Source organism: Camelus dromedarius, unplaced genomic scaffold, assembly GCF_036321535.1.
Source record: "Camelus dromedarius isolate mCamDro1 unplaced genomic scaffold, mCamDro1.pat HAP1_SCAFFOLD_140, whole genome shotgun sequence".
NCBI lineage: Eukaryota > Metazoa > Chordata > Mammalia > Artiodactyla > Camelidae > Camelus > Camelus dromedarius.
The window spans coordinates 38,224-58,620 of record NW_026989773.1 but is presented as its reverse complement, the minus strand read 5'-3'; the positions used below and the strand labels follow the sequence as shown (position 1 = coordinate 58,620).

General features: G+C 40.4%; 1 long non-coding RNA gene across 16 annotated transcripts in view; it reads right to left on the bottom strand.

Moving 5' to 3' along the window:
- LOC135320610 (uncharacterized) overlaps positions 1-20,397 on the bottom strand; it is a 66,610-nt gene that overhangs the window by 10,170 nt on the left and 36,043 nt on the right. For 6 of the 16 annotated variants that reach the window (XR_010379816.1, XR_010379818.1, XR_010379825.1 and 3 more), the window contains exons 5-6: positions 19,520-19,744; positions 12,742-12,865 (exon numbers count right to left, since the gene is read on the bottom strand). This is a non-coding gene — a long non-coding RNA (uncharacterized LOC135320610). Of the gene's footprint in view, positions 1-12,169; positions 12,866-13,222; positions 13,369-17,845; positions 18,904-19,519; positions 19,745-20,397 lie in introns of those variants that run through there. The other 10 variants (XR_010379823.1, XR_010379822.1, XR_010379821.1 and 7 more) reach the window with 10 other exon arrangements.

Here is a 20,397-nt window from a genome sequence, read left to right as displayed (position 1 = left end):
TCGGTTTTTAAGTAACTACTAAACAGCTTAGAAAGTATAAAATATTTAAGTGTGATAAGTTTGTTTACATATTTATTTACTTTCAGCCTCCTGCAAAAAGAGAAATTAAACAATTTTTTTAAACACAGCTTAACAACCATAACAACAAAAAGACAAAAGTGAGAGTGAAGACAAAATGGAGATTGAATACTTAAATGAAACCAGGGGAAGGTAAAGTCATAAAAATGAATGCCATGAAGTTAGGGTAAGTGTTAAAGGCCGACTAGAAATTCAGCTGTAAGATTCTTGGCAGCTAAAGCAAAAAGTAAAAGATGATGGGACGGGTGGTAGAGCTCAGTGGTAGAGCGTGTGCTTAGCGTGCACGGGGTCCTGGGTTCAAGTGCCAGGGCCTCCACGAACAGATAAATACACCTAATTACCTACCTCCTAAAGAGCCCCAAAGAAAAGAAAAAGAGAAATTTGTTTTCTAAAAAATCCTGATATTAAATTTAGATTAAATAATTGAAAAAAATAAAAGAAAAATAGAAAAGATGAGTGACACAAGCGATAATGCCCGTTAGATAAATCTGCAGTGGCTGCTGGCAGGTCCCCATGTCCCACGTGGGAAAATCTGAAACATCCTTTTCACCACTCAGAGTCATCCTCAGCCCACACCACCCCTCCCCCTGTTAAATACAGGAGCATGGGTAGGGCCCGGCCTTTGCTCTCTCTGTGTCATCACAGTGAGACAGAATGGAAGGGGGCAGAGCACAGCCATTCAAGGAAGGCCACAACAATTAACATCAAAATGGTGAAGGATTCAATCCCCATAGGCCTTGAGGCTCAAGATGAAGAGATATAACTTCTAGCAGAGCTTGAGCTTCATTATACACCCATTGTAATAGTAACATGGTGAATTTACATGCCCCAAGGCACCATGGCCATCCCAAGGCTAGCCACAAAAGGTCACAGGGTGGGAAATGGCCAACTCCCTGGGAATCCCAGCCCCTTGCCCTTAGGCTGCTCAGTCTACTTATTAGCATATGAAACAACCAAGCCCAAGAAAACGAGCAACACAGCGTCACCTCGCGGTCACCACTCTCTCTCCCTCTTCCGAGAAGGCCCACACTCTGTCTGTGGAGTGTGTACCTACTTTTAATCTGAGCACCCGAACCCCACAACTCGTGGCCTTTCTCTTGCCTTTCAATGTGTCTCTGTGAATAAATCTACCATTACTCAACAGTGGCTTGCTCTTGAAATCTTTCCTGCAGGAAGCCAAGGACCCACGTCTGGTGGGGCACATTCCAGGGGCTCAACCAAAGCCTGGGACACAGCCCTTCTCATGCCCCACATCTGTTTTCTTGTATCAACAGGACTGGGATATGAAGGGAGTTCTGAGGCCCCAGCTAAGGGACAGAAGCAGCCCCCAGGGCTCAAAATGGCGGGCAGGCCCTCCCCCAGCAGGGTCCCTGAGGTCGGCCCTGTTCTCTGTGGTTCCCTGTTGTGCTGACCCCCTAGCCAGACAGCGTTCTCCTAGGCCTGTCCCCACAAAACCCTTCTCTCCAAAATACAAGCACATCATGTCACAGTCCTCTTATTCAACCAGAAAGTTTTCAGCGCACTTTTTCCTTCCCTAGTAAAGAATCTATCTGTCCTCCCTTCCATCCCACCACTTCTTTCTTTGTGAGAACTCTGTACTCCTCACATACCATCCTGAACGCCGCTGCCTTGTTAGCTGGGACCGAGATGCTTCAGTCTCACACAGCCTGCGTCCTTTCACTTTCCCCTTTCTACCTTAAAAAGCCTTTCCTGTGTCTCCCACCCCTCTGATTCTGAACTTCACAAAGTGCTGAGTTTGCAGTCACTGTGTGCATACCTCCCAGGTTTTGGCTAGTTTTCCTTCAAAAGATCTTCACTAAGGAGCTGCATCAAGAAGTTTAAAGAGGCTATTCTTACATCTGAGCTGAGGAGCCTGCATAAAATTTAAATGGCTTTGAAGAGAGAGTTAACCAGGGACAGAGAGGCCGCAGGTCCTAGTCAACAGTGTCATGAGGCAAAATGTTCTTCAAAGGCTCAGAGTGGCTTCTGAACACGGAGTCGGCAGGGAGGAGATGCCAGGCAGTGAGTGGGGTGAGTGACACTGGGTACGCTTCCCAGCTGGGGAAGAATTGGATTTTGTTCTAGTTTTCCAAACAATTTCTGACTACCTTTTTCTCTTATTGTCACATACCATTTCCTACGAATTAAGAAAAATCAATGTCAGTCATTTGTGCCACTTGGTAGAAGCTACACGATGCCATTCAAAGGGCTGGGATATAACAGCCACACCAGTCTAGGTTGAAAGACCAGTGGGGTTATTTCCAAGGTAATCACGGGCATGCAACAAACTCCCCAGCTTCAATTACCTCATCTCAAATGTGAGGCCAATAAAACTACCAAGCAAAGTGCGTGATGATTATGGCTGAAATCTGTTTACTAGGTAAGTGCCCGTAAGAGCTGCCGCTGAATGGGGAATGAGTATGATCAACGAGGCCAAGTCAACCTGGTCACACGCGCCCTGCCTTCCTGCGTTGGTGCAGGACCAGAGTTTGTTTAGCTGAGATGAACGCCCCCAGAGCAGCCCCGAAGGGAAAGCTCCCAGCTCTGCGTGGCGAGGCGTGTTCCTTTCCTTCTCAGAGCTGATCACAATTTGCAGTCTTCTGTTTTTACATTTATCCCCTTAGTAACTGCCTCCCCTCCGGAGTTTTGCTTAAGCAGCACAGGTCCAGGTTTGTGTTGCTGCCTACTGGATATTCTGGGCTGGGAGACAGGCGACCCCACGTCTGGCTCTGGGGCTGAACCGAGAGGGCAGAAGGCCCAGGGGCCCATGCTGAACCGAGGCCCCAGCACCCAAAATTATGGTCTGACTTTGGGCAAATTACACAGTCTTCTTTACCCTGAGATTCCTCATCTGTCCATGAAAATAACTGCCCATGGCATATAGAGTTTCAAGGATTAAAGGAAATCACCAAATTCACAACCTATTCAAGGGGCTACCAGTGCATCCTCAACAGGCACATGCTACCTTTACGGCTGTGACACACGCTAAGCGGGGCGGACAGACACACTGAACACTGCTAAGTGCCTGTTTGTTAAGTGTTTCAAGAGTGTTATAATACTGTTTACAACTTACAACAAACCCAGGAAGAAACGAATATTATAATGCACATTTCACAGATTCACCAACAGATTAAGGGAGGTTACACTCTAGTCCAAGGCCCTTTGGTGAGGAAATGGCGATTTAAACCTGTATCTGAGCCCAGGCCTGGGCTACATCTCTCTCCAATCCACCTGTCCAATACACAAGTTTGCACAGGCCAGCTCTTAAATGCAATGTGTGCCACCGTTTGTCAATGTTTGTTAGTTACCATAAACTGCTCTCAGAAACCGCTACAGAAAAGACAGGTGGACCTACATCCCTGCCAACAAAGTAGAGGAATTCTGCCTTGCCTTCTCCTGTAATGTGCAGAAACCCTTCCCTACACCACCAAATTCAAATGTATGCTTCATCCGTGTTTATGTTTGCACACGGAATATTAAAGTAGAAGGTACCTGCAGTAATTCTATCTCGGTTCCTTTCCACGTATCCAGATTATCCACAATCAGTCTGTGAATGAAAATACTACAATGTGAATGAAAATACTGCAACCATGTCAGGAAACAAATAATGCTGAAACCAAGTCATCAGTGGCTGCCGCCATCCCCCAGCGAGGACAGGCCTGAAGACCAGCCTCTACAGCCACTCACAACAGTGCCCTCTGAACAGAATGAGAATAATACAAGACAGGATACTTGCCCTAGATAGCTAGGTGCTTGTCTAAAGAATGAATCCAGTGAGCCCAAATGATACATAGAAAATCACTAAACTCTTTAACTTGACATACCTGGCTTTTTTTAGATAACAATGTTTTATTGTTCCAACAACCTGGTCTTTGTTGTAAAGCTCCTATATATCCTAGCTCCTCCCCAACCTCTTCGGAGCAGTCCCTCAGAGAGATCTGAGAGGCTGTCATCCCGGCTCGAGTCCTCCCGCCAAATAAACATAACTCTTAACTTTTAGGCTGCACATGTATTTCAGTCAACAGTTTTGGACACCATGAAGGGACCCAGAGCAGACTTTCTCCACCTGAACTCTCCGAGTATCCGGACCTTGGTATCAGCAGTGGCCCTTTGTGCCCATCCACATCCTCGGGGAGTCCAGATGAATTTGGGTGAGTCTATCTTGGTTCTCGGATCTCCCATATTGGCTGATAATCCTGAGTTTTATTTGGCGGTGTATCCAGGTACCTGGCCCTCCAGTTGAAAGATACTGGGGGGGAATAACCCACCCAGTGGAGACATACTGGGTGGGGCCTGGTTGAAAGATAACGGGAAACACCCATCTTTAGGAGACTTCCAAGGTGGGGCTGGTTGAAAGATACCAGGAAAATTCCCAGTGGAGACATCCAGAGTGGGTCCATGTTGAAAGACACTGGGGTCAGGACTGAGTGGTTAGGTAAGGGGCTGGTCTAATGTTTTCCTCAATTTGGTTACCTCCATTGAATTTTTCAGAATAAAAGTAAAACTCTTATGAGGAACCTTTCAACTCCAAAAATGGGACCCCCTTCCTGGCTGGTAACAGTTTTCTCGGATGACTGAGAAACTTGCAGGAGTGATATAGGCAAAGACTTCATGCCATAGAGTTGTCCCTGCGGGAAAGCCTACTAGCAATTTTATTCTGACAACCCTACGTTAGAATGGGGAATAGAACTTTCAAAAAAAAAAAAAAAAAAAGAAAGAAAGAAAGGAAGAAAGAAAAGGAAAATAAGATAAAGAAATGACAGATTGCCAGCCTCCAACTAATACCCCAGCCAGGATTATATACATACAAAACTTACAAATTTAATTGGGAATTAAAAAAAAAATCTCACTCTTAAAGTAACTAAGCAGGCCTGATAAAAACATTTTTTGGAATTCTGGACTTATAAAAACCAAAACCCTTTTAGGGGGAACTTGGATTTCTCTTCCTGTGTCCTTGAAATATAAACGTTTTATCTTTCGCTGGATGTTTTATGTGTGTGTATGTATGTATATATGTGTTTCCTTTTTGTTTTTAATGGAAAATTTGGACTCTGCCATGCAAAAGGTACAAGTATTGTGTACATATGGTGGCCACACAAATAAATTGGGATTCTCAACAATCCTTTGTACCAATTTTCAGGCATTTTGCCATCTTAACCTTTGTTGCATCAGTCTGGACCATGAATTGCTTTACCTTTTGAAGAGTAAACTTTTGAATTTTATTTAGGCAGCACCCCTACTCTCATTTGGAAAAGCCTCTTCATCTTATTCGTTTAAAATCATTATATATATATAAATTGATGGCTATATGATGGATCCCTTAATTTGGAAAACCTTTTAAATTGGTGAGAGTTGAAAGAGCTCTCATTATAAACAGCCGTTTTATTGGTACCTATTAAAATCAAGTTTAAAGGTAGAAAATATATCTAATGGTTAATCTAAGAACTTATTTTACAAAAACTGGTTTAAAAAGCTACATTTATGTTTTTCCTTTCCCATTAATGGTTTTAGAGATGTTAATAAAATCTAAGAATAATTAATGTTAATTAGGTTGAGTAACTGGAAAAAAGAATGTAAAAATGTCAAAAGACTTTTTTCTTAACGGAAAAAAAAGAAAGATAAGGGGCTTATCCAAAATGGGTAAATTTTTTTGATGGTTATTTTGAATGAGATAAATAAAATGGACATTTTTGGATTTAGAGACAAGGTTTTAATACTACACTACGTAAAGTTAAAAAAAAAAAGTGGCCAAAGAGATCACCTACTGCCCCCCAAAATTAAAGTTCAAACAAGTCCGTTTTATTTACCCCAGTTTAAAATGTATGTATTTATAGGGATAGATACATATAATATATTTAGACTGTGATATTTGATCAATGACTGGGGCAACAGACCAATTAATCAAATTAAAAGTTGAGAAGGGCCTAAGTTCTTAGGCTCAAACTTGGGGATCCCAGAGACTTTTCTATAAAATTAGATACAGAGAAAAAAAAAAAAAAAGAAAGAAAAGAAAAGAAGAAAAAGGCTTCTGGCATTCCTTCTAGAAATAAAAATTATTGATTAAACCTAATAAATATTAAAATTAAAGGTATAAGAGTTAATAAAATTGAGATAAAAGTTTGTAAACTTGGTATGTTTAAATGGGCTTTATATAAACTTTTTGCTTAATTATGTTGTGGGATAGATATGTTTCAATGGAAAAACGCTTCCTCTTCTTGGTATTACAAGGCTGGGCACATTTCTGTCCCTCAGAAAATATTAATTGAACAAAATAAAGGAAACCAATAGAGTTACATGAGCCGTCCAATATAATGTAAAACTAAAAACTAATATTCAGTGGCTAATAGAAAAATATAATAAGAGGTTTACCCTGGGTTTAACTTATAACTCAAGGAAAAGAGACCTTACTAAATGCCTTATGCAAGCTTTGGAAGACAAGATAAATTGAACCTTAAAGTTTTAAAACATGGAATTCTTGGTTTACAGCTCTTCTCACTGATACAAAAAAGCCAAATAAGGAGATACAATTGGGCCTGCGTGACAGAGCAGTTCTCTGGGGAACTGGAAGTGTCTGTCATTTTCTTGCAGATCAGAAATGTATATACAGCAAACAGTGACCTACGACTGAGCCTAATTAGCTCAATGAGAGAAAACTTAAGGCCAAAGAAATTTTTGGCATTTTAGAGCTCAGAACTCTGATGGGTCCGTCAGACTTTGTCAAGAAATCTTAAATGTCTTTTTCATAAATAGTAAGCCTTAGTGATTTGAGCAAGCAAATTAAGCTTACTCCAACTATTATTATACCTATCTTATAAGTAAGTTTTAAAGTGAAGCTATGAGATCTCTAACTTTGGTCTGTTTATAAGCCTGAGTACACATTATAGATGTGAGATATTTCTACAGCTAAAAAAAAAAAAAAGTCAAAGAGCTCTGCTTAATTGACGTAAAAAGTAATAGCTTACAAATTAAGTATTTTTAAAATAAAAACTGACTAAGTTGACCTTCAGGTTCACGTGAACTGGAAAATATTCAATATTAAGATAACACTTGGTATTGTTTAGTTTAAGTATGTTCTAATTAATATAGACATCTTTAAAGTCATCAATATTAAGTATAATACTTTTACTGTACCTAGGTTTAATGAAAGTCAAATAAGATCCTGTTATATATGTTACAGATTTGTCAAAAAAAAATAATAGTAATGTGGTGTGATAAAAATTGAAGTAAATTAAATGCAAATGAGATGAGAGTTTTGGGTAAATTTTTTAAAATATATATTTAAAATGTATGCTTAAGATAATCTCTAAATGTTTGGTATCTAAATTCTAGAGTTGTGCTAAATTAAGTTAAATGATAGGATTTTATTTAATAGCTATACCATTTTCAGATAAAATAAGATTGAAATATGAATTACTTAACATATGACTTCCTCTTACAGAGAAACTAAAGGTGTTTAGAAATATTAATAAATGCTTGGTGCCACTCTGAAATAGTCTCTATTATTAAGGGAAAGATCTCAGTAACCTAGGAAGGTAAGATAAATGTGTAAAGGAAGATATAAGGAATGGAATTATATTTTGTTAATGAAAAATAGTGACTTTGTCCTGAATCTGGTTACTTCTGAATGGAAGAAAAAATAAGGGACACACTAATACGAGTATAGAAAGCTGGGGAAGGCTTGTGGAAGAGGAACCCTGAGGAAAGAGTTTTGTACGTGGTCAGAATTGGCTAAGTTTAGAATCAATTTGTGCAAAGTAAATGAATCTTAGAAGTAAGCTGGTACAAGACTACATTTGGTTTTCTCTCTGTTAAGGGGACAAATTTTTCTTAAAATATTAATCCACCTTCAGTAACAAATTGTAAAGCTTCTTATGCGAATTAAGTGATCTGTTGTGTCTTTACCTTTGAAATATTTTCTTGTTAATGAGTAAGTACTACTTTACAGTGATCTATACGTTTATCTGATCAAGTGTTTTGAAAACTTTTAACAAGCTCCCCAAATATCAATTTCTCATTAAAATTCTTTTAGTCTCCAGTTAACTATGGGATGCTACAAAGGGTCCCTGAAACATCTCAAAGAGAGATTTTAAAGTAGTAAGTTTCATTTGGCATGTTAACTAACATGGGAAGTATTGTCAAATGAATAATAAATCTTCCTAGGTTGTATTGTATGAGAAAATATTATTAATATAGATATTCTAGAAATTATATGGACTCCCTAACATTCTGGTATATCTGAAATGTTACCAGTCATAATTCTGGTTATTGTGACCAGGTTTCTTTATAGATTACAGTGTAATGTTGTTTAACCATGCTGTTAATTCTGTTGTCATTTATAGGCAGGTAATTGTTTTCTTCTGATGATTTTGCAAGATACTCTCTCTTCAAGGAGATTTACTGATTTCTAATAAATTTCAAACTATAGCACTGAAATAAACTGGGTAAGAAATTTTAAAGGTCTAATGAAAACTCTGATTAAAAGAATTAGTTACGTGGGACCAAATAAACTGATGAATATGGTTACAATTTTTGATTTTGTCTGAAATACTAGTGGCTTTTAACCTGTTTACCAGACATAAAGAAACTCTTCTCCTTAAACTAGTTATGATTCACGTCAATTTGATAAATTATACCTATGTAAGCAGACTTAGAACAGTTATCTTTTCTCTCTATCTGATCCCTCAAGAGACTAAAGTCTTTAAGTTCCCCAGTGGCTCTATGAGATAAATTAGGAAGATCGTCTCCTAACAGGTATAGGAACCTCAAAGTATTTTAAGGACTTCAAAAAGAAAAGAATTTACCTAAATCTGTTAGGCAGAAATCTATGACAAGCCCTTGACGGGGCTTTCCTGGCCTTAGCAAACCTTATTAACATTCTAGCTTAAAAGTCCTTATTAAAAGTTCCAACACAGCCAATTTAAAAGAGCCTATATGATCAAATAATCAGACTTAACTTGTAAACAAATTCACCTTGATTTGACAATATTTGATAAAAATGAGGGAACTTTAGAGAGAAAAAGATTATATTTTAGTGGATATTAAATTCTCGTTTTGTTAATTGAGGTCTATATTTAGTAAGACACTTCCCAGATCATTCCTTGCTGTCATGTTACATTGCTGCAAAGTTTAATTGAATTATTAAAAGGACACTGTATGTTTCTTTCTGAAGCTTAGTAATATATCCTTGGGTAAAGATCCAATGCCCCATGACATGCGGCCAGGGGATTATATATCCTGGAACAGGCATGACTTTAAAAACTGTCTCCAACATGAATGGAAGGACTCTATCAGGTACTCTTAACTAGACCATACACAGCAAAGCTGAAGGAAACTGACTTTCAGATTCATTTCCAATCAGAAAGAGCCCCTGCAGTGCACTGGCCTATAGAGCACTGCTCACCTTAAAACAAGGCCCAAATGGAGAAGAAGCTACCAGGCCAGGATGAGAAGACGACGACATATCAGGTAGACAGCTGACCCAAGACACCAAATCAGGCCTGTATACCAATTACTTTGATAATTTCTCTTACCTTTGATTATGAACTACTCCAATTGTTAAGTTTATGGTACATTACCTTTGTCTAGTACTTCTGTGTTACCTTGGTGGGTTTCCCTACTCCAAGGCTCTAACTAGATAGCCCTCAGAAACGTTATTCTAAAAAGGAAATTATAGTTCTGTTTAGGCCACTGTTGATCTTACAAGGTGGGAGACCTCACCTGGCCAATTAATACCTGCTCGAAGCCTGACCATAAATACGAACTTTCTCGTAAGATCACTCAAACTCAGTCAGAAACACAAGAAAAATTTTAACCCAAAAATATAACTCCTTGACTATTAAATTCTTAATCGTGACTTTATTAACGTTACTAGCTCTATTACTTATATCCTGTCTATTTTATAAGATTGTTTTCTCTTACATTTCCCAAAGTGTAGCTAGGCCTACAACAAGATTGATGATGGCAAATCATATTGAAGAAATACATAAAATTTATAACCCTGCATAAAATAATTATAACAGTGTGATTCTAGGTATGGGAATGAGCAATGAAGGGTAAACATTTCCTGGATCATAACAGACTAGTAAGACAGGCCATCCAGAGAACTTTTAGTATCAACAGGGCCTGATAAAAACACCTAACACCTTGAATGGCAGGTCAGAAGTTTCTTCAACCTGAACTAGGAATGAGCCTTCATAGCACCCTGGGACAAAATTGGTCATGAAATGTCTCTCAAAATATTGGTCGAATTTAGGACCAAGGGGGAGCACTGTGAATGAAAATACTACAATGTGAATGAAAATACGGCAACCATGTCAGTAAACAAAGAATGCTGAAACCAAATCATCAGCAGCTGCCACCATCTCCCAGGGAGTACAGGCCTGTGCATCCAGCACCCTGCTCAGAGGCTCTTCCTCCCCTGCAGGAACACGTTCCCACTCTCCGCAGGGACACCCCCACAGGGAAGCCCTCTTTTCGCCCTCAGCACAGCAAGTGTCCCAGGCCACAACCCGAGCTGCCCCATTAGGACTGCGGGTGCCCAGGTTTGCTAGTCAGACCAGCAGCCTCAGAGCCAGGGTTTATGCCCGGGTCACCCTGCAAACCTACTGCCCACCATACAGCCCCCAGCCAGCAGGTCACCTGGAAGTCGCAGCAAGTGCCCCACCCAATCCCGAAGTCTCTTCATTTGCCAGCACCGCTGATGACTGGTCTCCAAACTTTGGTCAGTTTTGCACAAAACAGCAGCTTCCACTGTGAAGCAGGGGGTTTTCTCTTCTGCTCCCCATCCTTACTGGACACGTCAAGGGAAACCAAAAGGCCTTTTCTCAACCCTTTTCTGATGACACCCTCCCACCCACAATATTCACATGCTCAAGAGATTTGGGTCCACGTGGTTTTGTTTCCCATACGCTAAGTGGCTCAAAACACTGCGGGATTCTTTCCCTTTTGAGAGTATTAGTTTGTACTGAGTTTATCGGCTTTAATCACTTTTTGTGTCTCTCTTCAGTGTCCCTAGCAGTTGCCACTTTTTACTCCCTTCAGCAGCCTCCCTCCCAACATCTAGTCTAGGAAATCAGCTGTGATGAGGGGTCCGGGGGCAGTCACAGAAGATGGAACTAAGGCACAGACTGGCGACATAATTTGCCTGAGAAGATCAGCTTCAAGCCCCAGCACTGTGTGTCACGTCCCTCTGTTTAACTCTTATGCTAAACTAGTTAACTTTTTATAGATTATGGTTATAAACAGATGAGGTATCAAAATACATACAAGGACACACATCAACTCTATGATGTTCATTAACTCTACTGTTTTGTTTCTATTTTTTTTATTTCTGTTAAAAAAAATTAGGAAACTCTGCAGTCAATATAGCAAAATGTTAATGGGTTTTAAATCCAGAATGTAGAGACGTAAGTGTATCATTAATCATAATTATTTGTATGCTCACAAAATGATTTGACAGTCTCTCTCCCCTCCCGCTACTCGTTACTGGCTCTCACCTGAGCTCCCAGACCACACATCGAACAGCCTTTCACTTTACCCACAGCTGAACTCATCAGTTTTCCCCCAGAGCTCCCTCTGCAGCTTTCCCTCCTCAGAGCACAGCAGGACCATCACTTACCTCATTAATCCACCCAGAAACCTGGGCCTAACTCCAACCTACCTTCACAGACATCATTCATCCTTTCCTTTTTACCATCTAAACATGCCTAAAGTCTGTTCGTTTTTTCCCAGTGACTGTCCCACTGACTGTCCCACCGCTCAGGTGGAAGCCACCAACACTGCACTCCTGGACTCACGAGGCTCACATGTGGCCCCACAGCCGCTCTCCAATACTAGACACAAAAGGGATATTGTCACCCCCGTGCTTTTATGACTCTTTCCAAACCTACTGTTCTTAGAAGAAACTCCAAGTTTTTCACCTGGTGAAGGTGTTTGCCATGAAACTTTGAGCTCAGGAACGGCAGGACCCCCCTCCTTCTTGGCCCTCCCCTTTCCCCAAGGCCCAGCCCTCTCCCCCTCAGCCCCGCCCTCTGGCACAAGGCTGGCTCAGGAGGACCTGCTGAGCTACACCAGCCTGTATTCTAACCCTGGTCTTGAGTTCTTAGCAAACTGCTTCACTTATCCATACAAATCCAAGGTAGATTAGATAGATTTTAGATGTTGAGCTGGACTATTGATTTGGGGATTTTGCACTAGCAACCTGCAAGTACATTTTCTAATGATTCTGTCTTCTTAAAACCACACCCAGGTTTTAGTAGTATTTGTGGAATGTCTTTGGAGTAAAAGGGACTGTACTTTAACAGACTATATGTTTTATAACATGAACAACCCGGACAGGGTCACAAATGGAATCGCCTCTCACAAGTGACAGAAGACAGGTGAGAGGCACAAAGCAACAGGTCTCAAAGATTGTAAGAGCAAAGTTGTTTCGCCAATCCCCCAAAAATTCCTGAAAGAACCAAAAATTCTGAATTTTGAAAGTAAAAGGCTATCATATATAGAAATAAAATAAATGATCCTCTTCATCAGTGTTTCAAGATCTGACTCCAGATATTTTAGCAGGCCATACTGAATCCTAGCACAGAAAAATCAGATGGACTAGTGGTGAGTAAGGTCCAGGAAAACGGCAGTAATTCCTCCACTTGTGTAAAGACATACACTCACCTGCCGAAGGTGAATGTAGAACGCATTCTGGAGAAATTTGGAAGCTTCCAGGGTCCGCTTCTGAATGGCAAGGACACGGACAGCTTGGGAGCATGCTTCTAACTCAGTCACCGGCATTCTTACACTGCAGGGGGAAAAGGAGGCCCTCAGTCGAGAGCAGAGATATTCCTGTCGTGTCTCCCAGGCCGCGCCTCGGGGACTCAGTGCCCTGCAGCAGCCCGGCCCCAGGCGAGGACACGCAGCGTGGCCCACCCAAGCAGGAGGGGCACTGTGCTTGAGAAATCCCATCCCCGATGGGGGCAAGAGGGGCTGGTGGGGTTGAGTGAACCTATAAATGCCCACAGAAATATGCCTGCATTCATTCAAGTGATACAAGCAACAGTAGCAGGCTATTTAACAAAATTTCAATTTTCAGTGGAAATTTTGCCATTCCTTTCCACTTGTCCCCTGCACTCTGAGACAGGCTTAGGCTCTCTCACACCTGCAACTCTGAAGCAATAGTTGTGAAGTCATTTTACTTTGCTGCAAGTGTCCTCGCTCCCCGTGTCACTGTGTCTGTCCTCTCTTAACACAGTCGGATATCTTCCTGGATCTCTATCTGAGTTCCTTTCTCCTCCTCCTCAGATCCTGAGATAAAGGACAAGTGAAGACACATGAACAGAAAAGGCACTGTGGACTTGACCGAAATCTACAGTGACCCCTAGGTGAGTGCTGCCCACCCCTTACCTTCGATTCTCAAGGTTCTGCACAGGGTGACATCCAGCCCAGAGAGGTGGCCCAATTAAAAGCTATGTGGCTTGGGCATGTTGACAGGTGCAGGAGCTGGTTCCGGTGCCAGGCCCCTCCCCACGTCTGCTCCCCTCTCCCCCGAAGCCCCGCTGCCAAGCACTCAGGCTCCGTGATCTGATGTCCTTCTCTTCTACTCTACTCCAAACCCTTTTACTTTTCCTTTTTTCCCTAATTATCCCCAGCTGGAGTGATTTTTCAATCGCAGTATCTAAAAAATTTCCTGCAGCCGAAAATGAGGTCTCCAGATATCAATGCCCATATGCTGCCTCCTGAAGAGAGCCGCTGGCTAGGGGACCCTCACCAACACTCACGGGGCATCAGACATGTTCCAAGGTCGGCCACCCCCAACAAGAGTTTGCTGTGACCCCTATGCCCGCACAGCATCCCTGCTCACAAAAATATAGTTGGCCCACTTATCGGTTATTAAGAAGCAAAAATACAAAATTGCTCATGTTTCTTACTAAAATTATCTATGAAGCGGAAAAGGGAATTGTAATAGAAAAGAACAATTTTGACCCCATGTTAGGTCTGTTCCTTTGGCTTTAAACCTGTGCCCTGTTTTCTAGGCTCAGACTTGCTATCTCTGCACCATTTGTAAAAGAAAGTTGCCTTTAGACTGAAATATCCAGGACAGCCTCTTCTCCTGGCCGTGATCTTGAAGGATGCTAACTAATCTGCACTTATGTAGAGATGGCAAGTTGCAAAATAGAGAATAACTTTGTTTTACTTTTGGAGGTATTACAATGGCAACATGATTTGATCCACATGGACAGCTGCAAGAACAGCGGATTCAAAGGACAAGCAATTCATACAACAAGAAGTTTCCAACAACCAACTGCAGCCCCACCCCTTTTTAGTATAAAAGGAGACTCAATTCTGACTTGGGGAAGATGGTTCTTCAGGACATCAGTCTGCCATCTTCTGGGTCTGCCAGCTTTGCAAATAAAGTCACTATTCCTTGCTCCAACACCTCATCTCCCAGTTTATTGGCCTGTCATTTGGTGAGCAGAATGAGTTTGGACTCGGTAACAAAATGACTGCATTGGAGGTAGTATGTCTCCACTCTTTCCTCGTTTCCAATATGTAACATGCACATTATTTATGATCTAGTGCAAATAATTCATCAAAGACAACCACAAAAAGAAACTATACTCACCCAGCTATCAACACTGAAGTCAAAACCTGTCAATTTTATATGCTGTTTAAGAACACAACCGAAAAACCTAACATAGGGAGTCGATTACACGGAAATAAAATTATTTCTACTCCTTCAAAACTTTTTCTTTTCTTTTCTATTTTATTTTGTTTTGTTTATTGAAAAGAAAATAAAAGTCAAATCATTTTATTTCACATATTTTTGTTATAGCTACATACTTTAAATACTACAAAAAGACTTATATTGCAATAAAAAATTGTTCATATATTAGTATAAAGATATATACACAATCAATGGGGATTAGGAAAAGAATGGACATTTACTAAAAATCCACTGCAATCCAGTCTTTTACAAGCATATCATGGAATATAAGCTCTATTATCCAGGGAGCCTCACCCACATTCTCACTACTGAGTCCCTTAGTAATCAACCACTAGGTCACCAGCATAGAACCATGTGATCAGTATTTTAGGAATAAATGAGGGAATTAGCTCATTCAATTCTAAAACAAAAACCCTAAAATAAATACTGAACTTATTTACGGATAAAGAAAATTTGTCCCCAAAAAAGTAAAGTTTCTTCCTCAAGGTCACAAAGCTAATAACTGGTAAAGGTAAGATTTGAACTCATCTGCCTGATTCTAAAAACTAAGGTGGAAATCCCATTCGACTGGGGAGTGTCCAGCTGCACAGCCTATCACCCTATCTTTGTTCAGAGCTGGCCTTAGACAGCCTGAGACAGCACCCCATTCCTGTGGAACTCGAGGGCAAATGATAACAATAAGGATTTTATATCCAGCAGTTTCTAAGATCTCATGTATATAAACTGTCAGCAGGTCAGCAGAAAATCTCTGGGAAACATGAGTGGGTCCAGACCTTTTTGCTGATTAGAAACTCAATCTATCAGGATAGAGTGACCTTCCCATGAGAGGCCACATGGACATAAACTAAAGGCAGCTGAACAATGGAAACTAGCAAGACCCCGGAACTCAAGTAAGGATCCCTGCCATCCCCCACCCAGTTGCCTCTTCATCCGCGTGGACATGAAGACAGAAGACCCGGGTTCTTGTCCAAGTTACACTATCATGGATTCTCACCCATAAAAAGGTACGACTCTATGCTGTCGTAAGTCCTTTCCAACTCAAATATGATGACACCAATATCTCAGCAGAATATCTATGTCTCCACTTCCCCTCTTCTAATAGGAGTCTATTTCTGTGGACACAAAGCAGAAATCCAATTTAAAAAACCATGCAAGAAGCCAGGCGAATTTCTGCTTAAGAGACTTTGCTCTCACGCTCAGTGAATGAAAACTCAGAAAAAGTGGTCCTTCTCCCTCAGCAAATGGGAGGTAGCCTGATTGTGTGTGTGTGTGTGTGTGTGTGTGTAAATCAAATATAATCATGTCTGGGACGTGTACAGATTATTTTTAATTTCACTGTAATTTCATGGGGATGAGCCAACATTTAAAGTAATTTGAATGTAGTGTTCTGAGACAGACTCAGTCTCTTTTGGTGGAGGAGGTGAAAGGGGAGAGTAAAGGAGGAAAGAGGTAAATGAAGCAAAGAAATAAGAATCCTGCTAGGGAAAGGCAAGACGTTAATTTTGTTCCTCATTGCATCACATACAAATTAGGGACTGGCTTTCCCCCGATGTCTTATCGAGCACTGAGTTGCAGAAGAAGAGGCGACAGCCCATTTCTCACTGAGATTGTGACTGTACGTGGCATCTTATAGACACAAATCATTTACCCTGATCAAACACTCTAGCAGCAGGCTGTAATTCTCCTGTTTTGAGAGACAAGAAAACAGGAGTTCAAAGCGGGTAGATAACTTGACAAAAGTCAGAGGACCAGTAAACAAGAGAGGATGAATTCAAACTCAGATCTGAATGCAGAGTCTCATCTTCCCACTCCCAGGGCTGGAAAATCCTTAACACACAGGCTCCCCAGCTCCCCTGCAGTGTTCCTGGCGCCAAGCATTTCCCATGGTAATGGTCTCCAGTTCTCACAGACACAGTGCTCTGTGCAGCCAATGACCTTGATCAGACCTTGATCATCTACCTGCCACGCCCACCAGGCTTCACCATACAGGCAGGAAAGCTGGCTTTCAAGTGCATACAAAGCCACCCTTGGTCTAACCTGGGCTCTTCTGTGGCTTCTCCAGCCTAAAGGCAGCCATGAAATTGCTCACAGTTTGTTCGTGAGCCACACTTCCTCTCTCCATCTGTCTCCCCACCTATACTACTTAGCTATGAACATTTTGAGAATCTTGGAAACAAATTTTAAAAAACAGAAAAGAAAGGATTCTGGAACAAGTACTTAATACTTACAATTTTAAATGACAAGTTACAAAGTGAGTATTGACAAACCGAATCTTCCTTTCTAAATGTCAGTTTTAAACATTTAAAAATATAATAGCAAAAAATTCTCACTTACAAAATTAACAAAAACATAAACAATAATCTGAAATAAATTCAAAAATAATGCCCATATTCTAAATGGAGAAACTTCAGGACTCTACTGAGGGTTAAAGTAAGAGGTATGAATGTAGAGACATAAACATATTGCATGGAGAAAAGCAGTTTTGTAAAGATGTAAGTTCTCCTAAGAATAATTCAAAACTTACTAAAAAATCCCATGAAAATTCCAATCTGATTTTTTTTAACTTGAACAAAATATTTTGGAATTCTTCAGGAATAATAAAGTCATAATACTTGACAAGAAAATTTGGGATGGAAGAAAAGAATCAAAAAAAAATCAGACTGCCAGTTATTAAATAAATTTTTACAACATGTAAGATATGGTGCTGGAGTAAGGAAAGGAGATTGACAGAAGGGAACCATGAGCTCAAAAAAGACTCTAGTGTATGTAAGTATTTTGTACAGGTGGGATTTCAAATCAAAGAGAAAATTATGAATTCGATAATTGTCCTGGGACAGAGAATCACCTGGAAAGAATAAATTCTACTCCTGTCATAATGACCACAAGATAAATTGCAGATAGCGATGTAAATATTAAAAAATACTAGTAACAGCAAATACAACTCTTTGCTCTTATTAACTCAACTTCTCCTCACTATAACATGTACTATTATAATCTCCATCTTAGAGATTAAAAAATACCTACAGAAGAGATTTATTCCATTATAAGTGAGTATTTCTAAGAATAATGTCAAAGATAAAACCCATAAGGAAGACATTTACTATCCTAAGAATAGTTTGAGCCACAACAAAAATCAGAAAACTTCCTGAACAAAATGAAAGGAAAGAAATGACAAGAAAAAGCTCTGTGATACATGTTGATGAATTCACGAAGTTAATTTTCATAACATACAAAAAGCTGTCACAAAGCAACAAGAAGCTCCCTCACTTAAATGTGGGCAAAGGACAAAACGAATCATTCATTTTAAAAAAGTCAAATGACTAATGAGTGAAAAATGCTCAAAACTTCACTGGTCATCAAATGCAAAGAAAACAATGAAAAAGCACTTTTGCTTATCATATTGGCAAATATTTTTAAGATAATCTAGCTAGTGTCCATCTGTGGGAGAACAAATCATGAGCGACTTTTTCAGAGGATGACATATCAATGGATTTGTAAGCTCTGAAAAACGTACATACACACTGACTCAACTCCACTTCTAGGAATCGTTTCCTTTAGGAAAAAAAAATCAGTCCAAAAAGATGTACCCATCAGGGCATTTACACAGCACTGTTTACAAAGGTGGGAAGAAAAACTGAAGTGAAATCATATCCAGCGATAGAGAATTGGTTACATAAGTAATTGTGCATTTTTTCATTCCCCAATGGAGAAGGAATTTCTAGTCACTTGAAAGGAGTCTGTGATGAATGTAAATGTCACATCCAGGGACTAAATTTCCAGAAGCCTTAACTAAAGGAATACACATACAAGATCACAGGAAGTTCTGTACAAGAAGGATGCAACTCAAACATTCTTTCTGACAGTGGAAAATGGAGAAAACTTAACTGTCCACCATCAAGACAATGATGCGGTAAATCAAGGCGAGCTGCGGGCGCTGAGGGAGCCGGCGTTTCGCCGTGGTCCAGGGCCTTGTCCACAGCAGTCTCCCACCAAATGTTTCCGTGGACAAGAGACGACACCCGCACATCAGGAGACCCCTCCAATCTATCTGAAAGGGCCGGGTGAGTCTGGAGTGGGAGGACGTCCATGATATACCCCTGAGTGAATAAAGCGAGCTGCAGAAAAACATATAGTATGGTCTCATTTTTAAATAAAGCATATATACACACACCTATATATTGATTTCTCATATGTGTATATATATGTATCTCATAGGCATAAAGGTCATGAAATATATATACCAAATTTTCAACAGCTTTTACTCTCAGGAAATAATGAGAAGGGAGTTAGGGGCCTTCCTGTACCACCACAGTTCTCTTTTCAGTATTTCAGTTAAGTACACTTGGAATTTAAAAGTTTATTTAAGTCCGAAGTAAAATGGACCATGCCTCCATAAGACAGAATGCTACACTGGTCTTTAAAAATCATGCCAGGGGAGATAGAATATTGTAGAAAAACATGTAATAAGCCGAATGGAAAATGGAGGTCTCCGAACAGTAAACAGGGACAGAGTGCTCACTGGTTTTTATGACAGAGATGATACACACTAACGAAAAGAACAGAAAATAAATGTTAAATTGTTAATTATTATCTCTGAGTAGAGGGACCAGGATAGAATCTTTTGCCCCTTTTTTCAGACATATTATATTAAATGCACATTATTTTTCATCTGAAAAAAGCATTTTTAGACGTGTAGTACCACTCAGTGGGGAATAATACATGAATACTTACAGAAACAAGTAACTAGGAGACACCGCAGCAGCGCCACACAATGTAGAACGGGCAATCCTGATTAACACCGCTCAGTTACATAAGGATCCACAAAGTGAGAGCACCTGCTGTAACAGGGCGTGGTCCCCTTCTATTTGTCAGTTGTGTCTTCAGGGCTGAGGCAGTTCGGAGCACGGCCAGTGTCAGTTCCGGTGTCTGGATGGATGCTACTGGAGGTGAGGGCACCTGCAAGCAGAAAGGAAGAACAGAAACAATCCTCTGCCTTTTCTGTCTTGTTTCTTTGTTACTTTAAAAGACAGGCATAAATAAGATAAACTGTGTATCTCCCCTACTGAAATTTCAGTAATGAAACCGTTTTTAAAGGCTTCAGAGCTTATATTCTGTCTATAACTGTCTTTTCAACAAAGAATCATATTTATTAAATGTTAATTAACTCAGTTAATTAACTCCCTGTTGAAACATTCAAGTAAAGAACATGAAAGGCCTTACGTAAAAGAATCAAACCTGCAGTGACTAGCTCAGCTGTCTTGACGGCAAAGCAGTCAGCCCCCACCATCCCATGGCCCTGAGCTCCTGATGCTGGTAAGAGAGCACGCTGCCGCCTCAGATGGAGAGATACTGTGAAAGCATTTTTTGAACTCTACAGTACTGACAAAACATAACTGACAAATCCCAGGCTCCTTTGAAGCTGTCATTTTTGGTTTCTGGCCAACCCCAGTCAATGAGCAGAACCACCCCATTCCCGAGTCATGGGACTCAAGTGGGAAGAAATTTTGTAGAAATTTCCAGGTACAGAATGTAACCATCTATATGTAGAACTCTGACAAAAGAAAAGATGAAATACTCTGATGTTGAAGACACTCAAAATATTCTCCTAA